At 42.3% G+C, this 12,995-nt stretch overlaps 1 protein-coding gene across 1 annotated transcript in view; it reads right to left on the bottom strand.

Annotated features, from left to right (window-relative positions):
* Positions 1-12,995, bottom strand: part of LOC126283952 (uncharacterized) — a 36,351-nt gene that overhangs the window by 9,589 nt on the left and 13,767 nt on the right. The gene's annotated exons all lie outside the window — the stretch shown is intronic.

Below are 12,995 nucleotides of genomic sequence, written 5' to 3'. Positions count from 1 at the left end.
CCATGGCTGAGAAAGGTGTGAAGGGACTGGGGAGGCAGTTTACGCCACTGGGTCACTTGCTGCCACCGATTCAGTACCCGCGCAAGTGACATCCATGGCATCTGAGGGTCTGGCGAGATCCAGGTCTTCAACAGATGTCAGAATCTCGACTTCATCCTCAGACACTGAGCTTGTAGGAAGCGGTGGGATGGGTGCCACTGCAATGTCGGGATTTTTGGGAACCTTTTTCTTCTTCTGTTTCTCTCGCTGTGCTGTCGGTGGTTCTGGCTGGGAGGGCTTCCCTGGGTCAGGCTCAGGGACGGACAGCGATTGTGAGGCCCTATGACCAGCGACCGGTGGTTGTTTCAGCCACTTGTGGGTATCCGCTTTTCCGCTGGTCTGAACTTGGGAAGGGAGGTCCCCAAGGGATCCGTTCCTGGCAAGAGGAGCTGAAGAAGTCTGACACTTCTCCGGCTGGGAAGGGGGAACAGATGTCCCCGATTGTTGAGGGGGTGTTGCTCCTGAAGTAGATGGAGCAGGAGCAACAGGGAGTGAAGTGCACCCCACCATCAAGGGGGCAGGTGTGGTCCTTCGACTCTTGAGAGCTGAGTGGATGTGTTGCAGCTGACGCAAATGTAGCAGGAGTGACGGTGGCGGCATAAGAAGACATCATGCACACAGGATGAAACTGGTCAAATTTCTGCTTAGCCTCCATGTAGGTTAGTTGGACCAGGGTCTTGATTTTCATTATTTTCCTTGCCTTCTGCAGAATCAGACAGTCCGGCGAGCTAGGAAGATGGTGCTCTCCGCAGTTGACACAGATGGGAGGCGGGGCACATGGATTATCAGGATGGGATGGACGACCACATCCCAACACATCAGGCTGGAAGCACAGCGTGAAGACATATGGCCGAACTTCCAACACTTGAAGCGCTGCATCAGGAACCATCACCTTGATCTTCTCAGGTAATGTGTCACCCTCGAAGGCCAAGATGAAGGCACTGGTGGCAACTTGATGATCCCTTGGACCCCGGTTGACAAGCCGGACGAAATTGACACCTTGTCACTCTAAGTTGGCACCAGCTCGTTATCGGACTGTAAAAGGAGATCCCTGTGGAAAATAATGCCCCGGACCATATTTAAGCTTTTATGGGGTGTGATAGTAACTGAAACATCCCCCAGCTTCTTACAAGCGAGCAAGGCCCGTGACTGCGCAGAGGATGCTGTTTTAATCAAGACTGAACCGGACCGCATTTTGGACAAGCCCTCCACCTCCCCGAACTTGTCCTCTAAATGCTCTACAAAGAACAGAGGCTTCACAGATACAAAGGATTCACCATCAGCTCTGGTACAGATGAGATACTGGGGCGAATATGTTTCACTGCCATTCATAGCCTTTCGTTCCTCCCATGGTGTGGCTAGGGAGGGGAACGATTTGGGGTCATACACATTAGCTTTAAAATGAGCCCTCGAATGCTTAGAGATTGCTGGTGGCTGGCCACCAGCAAGAGATGATGTGCCACGCTTCATTGCGTGTCATCGACCCTGATGCCACCTACTCCGATCAAGGGCCCTCCCCATGGGCGCCACCCAGCCACAGCAAGGGCCACCTGGCAGAATGGCTATTGCCGGGAGTCCTGATGCCCCAGGGACATGGGAATCTACTCGTTGGCATACATGGGGAGTATATGGCACAGGCATCAGTAGAGCGATCCCTGTGTTGTCAGGGGGCAACAACCAACAGGGTACATGGTGACCTCACCACAACGGACTGGCTACCATTCTGGATTTTAGGTGACATGTAGTCCCTGGTTGTCGACAGTGCAGAAAGTGGCACTGCACATCGCATGGCGAAAAGTGCACGCAGGAACGTATCCAGGCCCAAGAGATGGAGAGCGGGCAGGACTGCAATGCAACAATGAATAAGCTGGCGAAAGGTCTGACCGCAAGGTGGACACAATGCACCAAGTTAGGCACCCTTCTCCAATCGGCACCCTCTACGGACGAATTTTGAGATATGGAGGTCAAACCCAACAGGGGACCATCACATAAAAGCCGAAACTTTTGAGACTCCTTTTAGTCACCTCTTACGACAGGCACGAATACCACGGGCCTATTCTTATCCCCGATCCACAGAGGGCCACCGAGACATGCCGTGGTAAATAGGAAGTGCGAGAAATGGAATGTTCTGTGGCAGTAAGGATAATATTTGTAAGATATTCTACCTGGTCGTCATCACAACTGGGGAAATGTTCGTCGAAAGTTGCCAGGGAGGAGTAAAGCCTCCAACTGGCCTTAGTAAGTTGCCGTTTGTGTTTGCACATAATTGGGGTACGAGTCAGCAAACAGATGGCACACGGGAATTGGTCACTCGGGTATGTTTCAGAGAAAACAGACCACTCGAGATGATGGGCAAGGTGGGTCTGAAAGGAACGTGGGTGCTCCTGTGTTAAGGCAGAGGGGGTTAGGTTGATTGAGAAGGGCAGCCAAGAGGGCACCTCTTGAACAGGTTCTAGGAGAACTCCAAAGGGTATTGTGTGCATTAAAATCACCGAGTACTGGTAGGGGGCGAGGTAGCTGCCCAATAAGCTGTGGGCGTCTGCCCTGGTGACATTAAATAACGAATGGATGTAAGTGGTACAAAGGAAAACAGATTGAAGGCAGATGGCCAAGGAGATGGGTTGACTAGGAAAGTCATCCTGTACGAGCAGCATGACTCCTCCACAAGATGGAATGCTGAACTTGAGGGGGGGGGGGGGGGGGGGAGATCTGATTGGACCAGTAATAAAGAATAAATGTGAGAGCTCAATGCGGTTGTGAGGGCGCAATTTTATTTCCTGGAGGCAGAGAACAAGCAGATGCTGCAATTCTAAGAGCACCCGTAAATCCTCTTTTTTTTAAACCATAGGTCATGAACATTCTATTGAAGGATAGTCACAACAAGGAAAAGGGAGTACGGAAAAAATGAAGGGGTGTCACCTCAGCAGCTGCCGAGTGCCAGCCTTCAATGAACCACTGCTACAGGGTGCAGAGGCTGGAGGATCCTGCTCCATGATATCTACAGAGGCACCAGCATTTTCCCTCTGTCAATGTGTGGGGACCAGAATAGTAAAATGATTGACAGTGCATACCAGTGACATGGAGGTCACCAAGGTGAGGGTATTGTGTGGTGACACCGTCGAAGAGGACTTCGAGTTAGCGAAGGAGAGGACCATTTCTTTTTGTTTGATTTCTTGGAGCAGAGGGGGACACAGGTGTTTGTTGACTGGAGGGATGTAGGAAGTCTTCGTGGAAGTATTTCTTCTGTCCCTTCCGATCTGCCAGAGGCGTAGCAAGTGAATTTGCCCCAGGTTTGTGGCACAGCTGGAAGAGGAGACAGGGATACTACTATGACACTAGGTTATTTCAAAACTGCAGTGTTGAATTTGAGATCGTATGTCTGAGTGGTGGTGTCCTACGTGGAGCGAGATGTAGCAAGAACAGTACGGTAGGTGTTAGTTGGTAGAACGCACTGTTTACGACTAGCCAAAAACTTTTGAGCGACCGTCTAGGACACTTTCTCCTTTACCCAGATCTCCTGGACAGCCCACTCATTGAGATACATGGGACAATCTCGTGGGAGGCGGAATGGTCGTCATTCAGGAATGCAAGGAAGGTAAGTACATGGTTCGGCAAGCAAAGCAGCTATTACAGAACAGATGCATTTTGGAAAATCCAGATCAAAAACTAGGGAAAAATCTGTAAGTAGAACCTGTCCACACCATCTGGTCATTTTACGAAAGTGATGAAATCAGCAGAGCCATGCCTGGAATAAAGGACTGATTCAATGAAGGATAGTGGTGGTCAGAAAGTTAAAGTTTCAAAGAGACTTGTTCTTTGTAATTTAAAGAAGGCATACAGAATGTATAAAGAAATTTTTTCTAATATGCCTGTTACTTTTTTCCAAATTTGCAGAGTTGAGGCGTGCAAACTAGCACACAGTGTGTGTATGTGCCATTCACCAAAATTTGAAACTTGTGACTGAAAATACAAGGTTGAACTCCGTAACAAGTGGAGACATACAGGCATATAAGCATTGCCTGCTAAGGTTCTGTGCAATTCACCATCAATAGATTGTCAGTTGGGAGACTAATTCATTCTCTGGGGATAAGGAAATTGAGATGAGACATACTTCAGAAGATATGAAAAGAAAAAGTGATAGACAATGTCACCTTCCGATAGCGGATTTCTGTGGATAGATGTTAACTGGAAACTTTACAAAAATCATCAGAGTTCATCAATTTAGTTTGCAATAAGCTGTCTATGTTGGTCTGTCATGACTTTTTTGTAAAACAACAAAGTTCATTTATGAGACACATTAGAGAAAGCCTACAAGATTACATTTTGCTGTGTACTGTGATTTTTCAGAGAACTATTCATTTCTGATACAGGATGAGGTCCAAAGCTACAGAAGAAGTCAGCAAGCCACTGTTCACCCATTCGTTGTGTGCTGCAAATGAGAAATGGAAACAGAACATCTCATTTATGTTGTTCTTTCAGACTGTCTTGAACATAACACTGTGGATATCTACTGATTCCATAGAAAGCTCATTGAGTACCTTTCACTTAAAATAATACACTACGTATCTGATAGTGCTGCTACTCAGTACAAAAACAAGAAAAACGTTTGAAATATATATTTTCATCAAGCTTATTTTGGCATAGAGGTTAAATGGTGTTTTCCAGCAACAGCTCATGGAAAAGAGTTAATGGCACAGTCAAGAGGTTGGCAGCACAAGAAAGATTGCAACATCCACATGACAATCAAATTCTTACACCTCGGCAGCCTTTCTATTGGGCAGTGGAAAACATCTCTGGAGTACATTTTACACTTGTACCACAGGACAAATACATAGAGACAGCCACATTTCTAAACAGTAGCTTCTGCAAAGCATTAACAATTCTAGGGACTCAAATGTTTCATACATTCATTCCTGTAGTTTAAGATATGACAAAAATCTTTGTCAAGATATTCTCATATGCTTTAAGTTCATTACAACAGTTGACCACTGAACCCCAATGGCTTGCACAAATTTTGGGGAAAGATGAAGAAGATGAACTAAGAGTGACATTTCTTCATGCATGTTGTCCATCTCCTTCTTTTGCATATGTGGAGAAGCCAGATGTTCTATGTAAGGTTAATCCACTGACTCCAACAGGCTGAATATGCAACTTGCCTGAAAATGTCATGGTCAAAAACAGACTCTTTAAGTTAATTCCAATTTATAAGAAGTTGTGATAGACACAGCTGTTCATATCTTGTTGTAAGTAAATTATTTCAAGTTAATTTGGTGATTTCTTAATGGAGAATCCCTATGAAAGTAATTTTTCACACAACACATGGAAGAAAATTGTGCAACATTTGGTCTCATAATGATCCAAAAAATAAAACTTTCAGTGGTGTAAAGGTAGAGAGCAGGGAAATATCGCGATTTTTTTCAAAATTTTAAAAATATTTCTTTTTCAGAAAATTAAACTCTAAAATGTATTTAACTCCTTTAAAATTAATTTTTAAACCCCAGCATGTTGCATATCAAATGAAAGCCCACTGCTGCGATTTCTAGCAAAAATTTGAAAATTCGAGGCTTAATAATTTTGTTATGGTTTTCATTCATAATTATGTAGGGAGACTAAATACACCATTAAGACCTGAGGAAATCAAACTTAGTGTGTTGACTTGATACGGAATGTCCCCCCCCCCCTTTTTTTTTTTTTTAAAAAAAGAAGAAGAGTGGAGTTCTTCCATGTTTTAATTAGCAAGGTGACCATCACAAAAGTTCTACTGTCACCTCCGCATTTGTTGTAATTACATCGAGGGGTTCACAGGACATGGGGATGCGATATTGTCCATATGTCTGGGTAAAAGAAGGTTGTATATGTGGAAGAAGCCTGTAGATACTGACAGGTTTCAGATAGATTATATGAGGGTACGACAGAGATTTAGGAACCAGGTTTTAAATTGTAAGACATTTACAGGGGCAGATGTGGACTCTGACCACAATCTATTGGTTATGACCTGTACATTAAAACTAAAGAAACTGCAAAAAGGTGGGAATTTAAGGAGATGGGACCTGGATAAACTGAAAGAACCAGAGGTTGTACAGAGTTTCAGGAAGAGCATAAGGGAGCAATTGACAGGAATGGGTGAAAGAAATACAGTAGAAGAAGAATGGGTAGCTTTGAGGGATGAAGTAGTGAAGGCAGCAGATGAAGAAGTAGGTAAAAAGACGGGGGCTAATAGAAATCCTTGGGCGACAGAAGAAATATTGAATTTAATTGACGAAAAGAGAAAATATAAAAATGCAGTAAATGAAGCAGGCAAAAAGGAATACAAACGTCTCAAAAATGAGATTGACAGGAAGTGCAAAATGGCTAAGCAGGGATGGCTAGAGGACAAATGTAAGGATTTAGAGGCTTATTTCACTAGGGGTAAGATAGATACTGCCTACAGGAAAATTAAAGAGACCTTTGGAGTTAAGAGAACCACTTGTATGAATATCAAGAGCTCAGATGGAAACCCAGTTCTAGGCAAAGAAGGGAAAGCAGAAAGGTGGAAGGAGTATATAGAGGGTCTATACAAGGATGATGTACTTGAGGGCAATGTTATAGAAATGGAAGAGTATGTAGATGAAGATGAAATGGGAGATATGATACAGCGTGAAGAGTTTGATAGAGCACTTAAAGACCTGAGTCGAAACAAGGCCCCGGGAGTAGACAACATTCCATTAGAACTACTGATGGCCTTGGGAGAGCCAGTCCTGACAAAACTCTACCGTCTGGTGAGTAAAATGTATGAGACAGGCGAAATGCCCTCAGACTTCAAGAAGAATATAATAATTCCAATCCCAAAGAAAGCAGGTGTTGACAGATGTGAAAATTACCGAACGATCAGTTTAATAAGTCACGGCTGCAAAATACTAACGCAAATTCTTTACAGACGAATGGAAAAACTGGTCGAAGCCGACCTCGGGGAAGATCAATTTGGATTCCGTAGAAATACTGGAACACGTGAGGCAATACTGACTCTATGACTTATTTTAGAAGCAGATTAAGAAAAGGGAAACCTACATTTCTAGCATTTGTAGACTTAGAGAAATGTTTGACAATGTTGACTGGAATACTCTCTTTCAAATTCTGAAGGTGGCAGGATTAAAATACAGGGAGCGAAAGGCTATTTACAATTTGTACAAAAACCAGATGGCAGTTATAAGAGTCGAGGGGCATGAAAGGGACACAGTGGTTAGGAAGGGAGTGACACAGACAGGGTTGTAGCCTCTCCCTGATGTTATTCAATCTGTATATTGAGCAAGCAGTAAAGGAATCAAAAGACAAATTCGGTGTAGGTATTAAAATCCATGGAGAAGAAATAAAAACTTTGAGGTTTGCCGATGACATTGTAATTCTGTCAGAGATAGCAAAGGACTTGGAAGAGCAGATGAACGGAATGGACAGTGTCTTGAAACTAGGATATAAAATGAACATCAACAAAAAGAAAATGAGGATAATGGAAAATAATCAAATTAAATCATGTAATGCTGAGGGAATTAGATGTGGAAATGAGACACTTAAAGTAGTAGATGAATTTTGTTACTTTGGGAGCAAAATAAGTGATGAAGGTCAAAGTAGAGAGGGTATAAAATGTAGCCTAGCTATGGCAAGGATAGTGTTTTGAAGGAGAGAAATTTGTTAACATCAAGTATTGATTTAAGTGTCACGAAGTCGTTTCTGAAAGTATTTGCATGGAGTGTAGCCATGTATGGAAGTGAAACGTGGACAATAAATAGTTTGGACAAGAAGAGAATAGAAGCTTTCGAAATGTGGTGCTACAGAAGAATGCTGAAGATTAGATGGGTAGATAACATAACTAATGAGGAGGTATTGAATAGGACTGGGGAAAAGAGGAGTTTGTGGCACAACTTGACAAGAAGAAGGGACCGGTTGGTAGGACATGTTCTGAGGCATCAAGGGATCACAAATTTAGCATTGGAGGGCAGTGTGGAGGGTAAAATCGTAGAGGGAGACCAAGAGATGAATACAGTAAGCAGATTCAGAAGGATGTACGTTGCAGTAAGTACTGGGAGATAATGAAGCTTGCACAGGATAGAGTAGCATGGAGAGCTGCATCAAACCAGTCTCAGGACTGAAGACAACAACAACAACAACAACAACAACAACAACAACAGAACACGCTCCCAGAATGCAGCCCACAACATGTAAGTCAACAAATGAAAAGTTATATAAAAGTACTACAGCAGAATATTCCATATGTTGGTAACAATAATCTCGAAGCAGAAGTAGTCCTCAGTGAAATACAACAAGACATACTATGTATCAGTGAAACCCAAATAGCTAACTTGACAAGAAAGGACTATATCTCATCAAGCTACTTCTGTAGATCTAAACATAAAGGCGGTGGGGTTTCCATATATATTAAAACACGAAAGCCCCTATCGGCTGGAAACAGCACAGGTCTTAGATTACCTATAGCTAGAGATAAATACTCTGAAATTACTTGTTTAGTGACTGATGACTTTAGATTGTTGTGTGTGTACAGATCACCAGGTGGCAAGATTAGCACCTTTCTGCAAAAACGAAGATGAAGGGGGGAAGGGGGAAGAAGAAGAAGAAGAAGAAGAAGAAGAAGAAGAATGAATGAATGAATGAATATAAAGGCAAACATTCGATAATTATTGAGAAAATAATCAAAACCAAGACAAGATTTTGAAGAATTGTTAATACAAAATTGTTAAGGCTTTCAATGGCCACTTGTTGAAAAACTGCCTGTTCACTTCTGTCTCTAGTTCTTCAGCCGACATTTGTTGATTTTTCTGACATTGCACCAGCACGAGTGACTGGCATTGTCGTAGTTTCACCTTCCAGTCCACCACCAGCAGTGGTGGGTGAAACTTTGTCAATGCCAGCCACTCGTGCTGGCAAAATGTCAGAAAAATCATCAGACGAATGTCGGCTGAAGAACTGAGATAGAAGCCGACAGGCATTTGTCAATTGTTAATACAATACAATGTGAAGGCAACAATATCTGCACCAACAAGAGTGGCTTCTCAATGTCCGACAATTATTGACAGTGTCATTACTAATATTAGTAGATCTAACCATGAGTCACATGCAGTGCAAACAGGAATATCTGATCTGATCATCATGGACAACTGACCTGCTTCTGCAGAAGTAAGGACATAATATGCTTTTTTATTCCAGTCTCTGATCACAAATGAATTCTTTAGATGATGACCAGTTTCAGTCTGTTATGACCATCCTCAGATCTTTTTTTACACCATGTCCTAAAGATCTGAGGGTGGTCATAACAGACCAAAACTCGTCATCGTCTAAAGAATTCATTTGTGATCAGAGACTGGAATAAGAAAGCATTTTACAGTATTGAATCACTATTTGCACATGTGATTATGTCGCAGTTGTTGAAGGACATAATATTTGAACCAAAACAAACAACCACAAAAACCAGGAACGTCAGTGAACAAAATATTAATATCTTTAGAACAATATAAAGCTGGGAGACCTGTAATGAATCCCTACCGGTGCAAAATGTACATGAAAAATATGATTCATTTATTACAACAATTAAATACCATTTTAATGTAGTATTCCCAAAAGTAAAGATACAAGAAAAGATGCAGGATCAGACACAGCAGATTACAAGTGAAATAACAGAACTGCAAAGGAAGCTGCAAGAACTGAGATGGAGGAGTGAAGCTGAAAATTATAAAATGCTACAAAATAAGTACAGAAAAAAATAATAAGAGAAGCAAAATCAAGAGCAATTAACGCGACTGTAGTAAACTGAAGAAACAAGACAAAGGCAGCCCGGAATGCAATTAATGGTGAAAGACAGGAAAAAGTTGGATCAAACAAAGAAATATATCAGGTCAATGAAAATAGGTGATAAAGAAATAGCAAACATACTCAATGATAACTATATATATCAGGAAAGAACTTAAAATTGGAAAGAAATAGTCCAAAAAGGAAGGTTACTAAGTTACCACAAAAACTAAGCAGAACTATGTTCTTGAAACTAGCAACAGAAGATGAACCGAGGAAAACTATATGGAAACTTAAGTCCAAGAAATCAGCTGGTGATGAGGAAATATCGAATCATGTAATAAAGCAAGCAAGTGAGCAGGGTTCTCAAAAATCCTGGAAAAGCTTATGTATAACAGATTAGTTGATTAAAATAAAATAGCAAGAAACTTCCACATGGGAAAAATATATTAAAAACAAAGATTCCAAGACTTACCAAGCGGGAAAGCGCCGGTAGATAGGCACAATGAATAAAACACACAAACACACACACAGAATTTCGAGCTTTCGCAACCGGCGGCTGCTTCGCCAGGAAAGAGGGAAGGAAAAGGAAAGATGGAAGGATGTGGGTTTTAAGGGAGAGGGTAAGGAGTCATTCCAATCCCGGGAGCGGAAAGACTTACTTTAGGGGGAAAAAAGGATAGGTATATACTCACGCGCACACACACACACACACACACACACACACACACACACACACACACACACACACACACATCCATCCATACATACACAGACACAAGCAGACATATTTAAAGGCAAAGAGTAAGTTGATTAGTTGATTATTTGGACAGATACAACATTCTCATACAGTCACAGCATGGTTTCAGAAGGAGTAGATGTACAGAATCAGCAATTCCGTCTGACTTAATACATTATACAGTCCAGATGAAAAACAAGTTGTATCTGCAATGTTTCTGAATCTCTCCAAAGCATTCAACAATATTGACTGTGAAATACTTATAAGAAAATTGGAAAACTATGGTATTTGATGACAAGCAGGAAGTGGATAAAATCATACCTATACAACAGAAAGTAATATGTATCAATAGGGGATAAATATCAGTCACAAATCGAAACCATCAAATATGGAGTGCTGTTTAATCTGTTTCAGGCTTGCCACAAGTTTCCCCAAGCGAAATTCCCTGATTTCCAGACAAGTTTTAGCATTTTTTCCTGATAAATTTTGAGACCTCGACCGTAGGTAAAGACATTCTCCCCCATGTGAGCCAAAGTACTAATATGAACACCTTTTGTAATGATCTGTTTTTAGATGGAGAAAGCAAGCCAAATGGTATGTGTGTTTAATTAAGGCCACTGTTGTTCCAGAATGAGATTTTCACTCTGCAGCGGAGTGTGCGCTGATATGAAACTTCCTGGCAGATTAAAACTGTATGCCCAACAGAGACTCGAACTCGGGACCTTTGCCTTTCGCGGGCAAGTGCTCTACCAACTGAGCTACCGAAGCACGACTCACGCCCGGTACTCACAGCTTTACTTCTGCCAGTATCCGTCTCCTACCTTCCGAACTTTACAGAAGCTCTTCTGCGAACCTTGCAGAACTAGCACTCCTGAAAGAAAGGATACTGCGGAGACATGGCTTAGCCACAGCCTGGGGGATGTTTCCAGAATGAGATTTTCACTCTGCAGCGGAGAGTGCGCTGATATGAAGGTAGGAGACGGATACTGGCAGAAGTAAAGCTGTGAGTACTGGGCGTGAGTCGTGCTTCGGTAGCTCAGTTTGTAGAGCACTTGCCCGCGAAAGGCAAAGGTCCCGAGTTCGAGTCTCGGTCGGGCACACAGTTGTAATCTGCCAGGAAGTTTCATATCAGCGCACACTCCGCTGCAGAGTGAAAATCTCATTCTGGAAACATCCCCCTGGCTGTGGCTAAGCCATGTCTCCGCAGTATCCTTTCTTTCAGGAGTGCTAGTTCTGCAAGGTTCGCAGAAGAGCTTCTGTAAAGTTTGGAAGGTAGGAGACGGATACTGGCAGAAGTAAAGCTGTGAGTACCGGGCGTGAGTCGTGCTTCGGTAGCTCAGTTGGTAGAGCACTTGCCCGCGAATGGCAAAGGTCCCGAGTTCGAGTCTCGGTCAGGCACACAGTTTTAATCTGCCATGAAGTTTCACCACTGTTGTTATTTTATTTCAATAAAATGAAACACATTTGGTGACAAAAATACACATTTCCTTGGAGTTGTAAGGCAGATTTAAAATACCTTCACTGATTTCAGAAATAACTTCAGCAAAATGCCAGCATCTTGAAAGAAGTGTATAAGGCGAGGAAGAGTTGTGTAAACGAACACTATAGATGACCACCAATAAAATGTTGGTTCTACTATGTTCCTTATTGACAGGTATTACCCACTGTGTTATGTATACTATTTTACAGGTATTGTGCAATTTTTCTTTGAAGAAATATATGAGTACATAGCATACAAACTGCCAGTGACTGCCACAATTTTCTTCTTCTTATGGTCCATACTTTCTAAAATATAAACTACTTGCGAGGTGCCAAAATGTAGTAGAATAAATAAAATGTCTATAGAACACCTCACTGTATAATGTAATTGTCATGAGACAGTCGCAATTCCTGATATCCATTGCCTACAGCCTTTGGCCTGCTGAGGAGGACCGCAGTCCCAGGTCCATGGATAACCTAGGATAATCCGCCACATTATGCCACACACAAACAGATCCGGCCTGTAGGTAGATCAGTGCGAATAGATCCGATAGGCAGTGCTTGCACATTAGTGTGAAACAATGGGCTTCCGATCAGCAGATATGGCCTGCTGTTTTGGCCCATCGTCAGACACCATGTTGATGAAATGACACCGCAGTGATCAATTCATGCAAATACTCTGATGACTAGTAATAATGAGGATATGTAGAAACTCACCTTACAGATGATTGTTGAGCTGCAGACAGGCATATAGAAAAGACAATCACAATATCACAACTTAATTTTTGGCAATAGCCTTTGTCAGAAAACGAAAACACAAACACAATCACACAATATCTCAGAAACAACTCGTGCATAGTTGACTGCCATCTCCAGCTGCTGTGTCAACAGTCTCTGAGAATCAGATCCAAACAAACAATCCTCACACCTCCCTGCCTCTCATCAGCAGCTGCTAGGCTAGTGG

This window comes from Schistocerca gregaria, chromosome 8 (assembly GCF_023897955.1).
Source record: "Schistocerca gregaria isolate iqSchGreg1 chromosome 8, iqSchGreg1.2, whole genome shotgun sequence".
In the NCBI taxonomy this organism is placed as follows: domain Eukaryota; kingdom Metazoa; phylum Arthropoda; class Insecta; order Orthoptera; family Acrididae; genus Schistocerca; species Schistocerca gregaria.
This window is presented reverse-complemented; position numbering and strand designations above follow the sequence as displayed.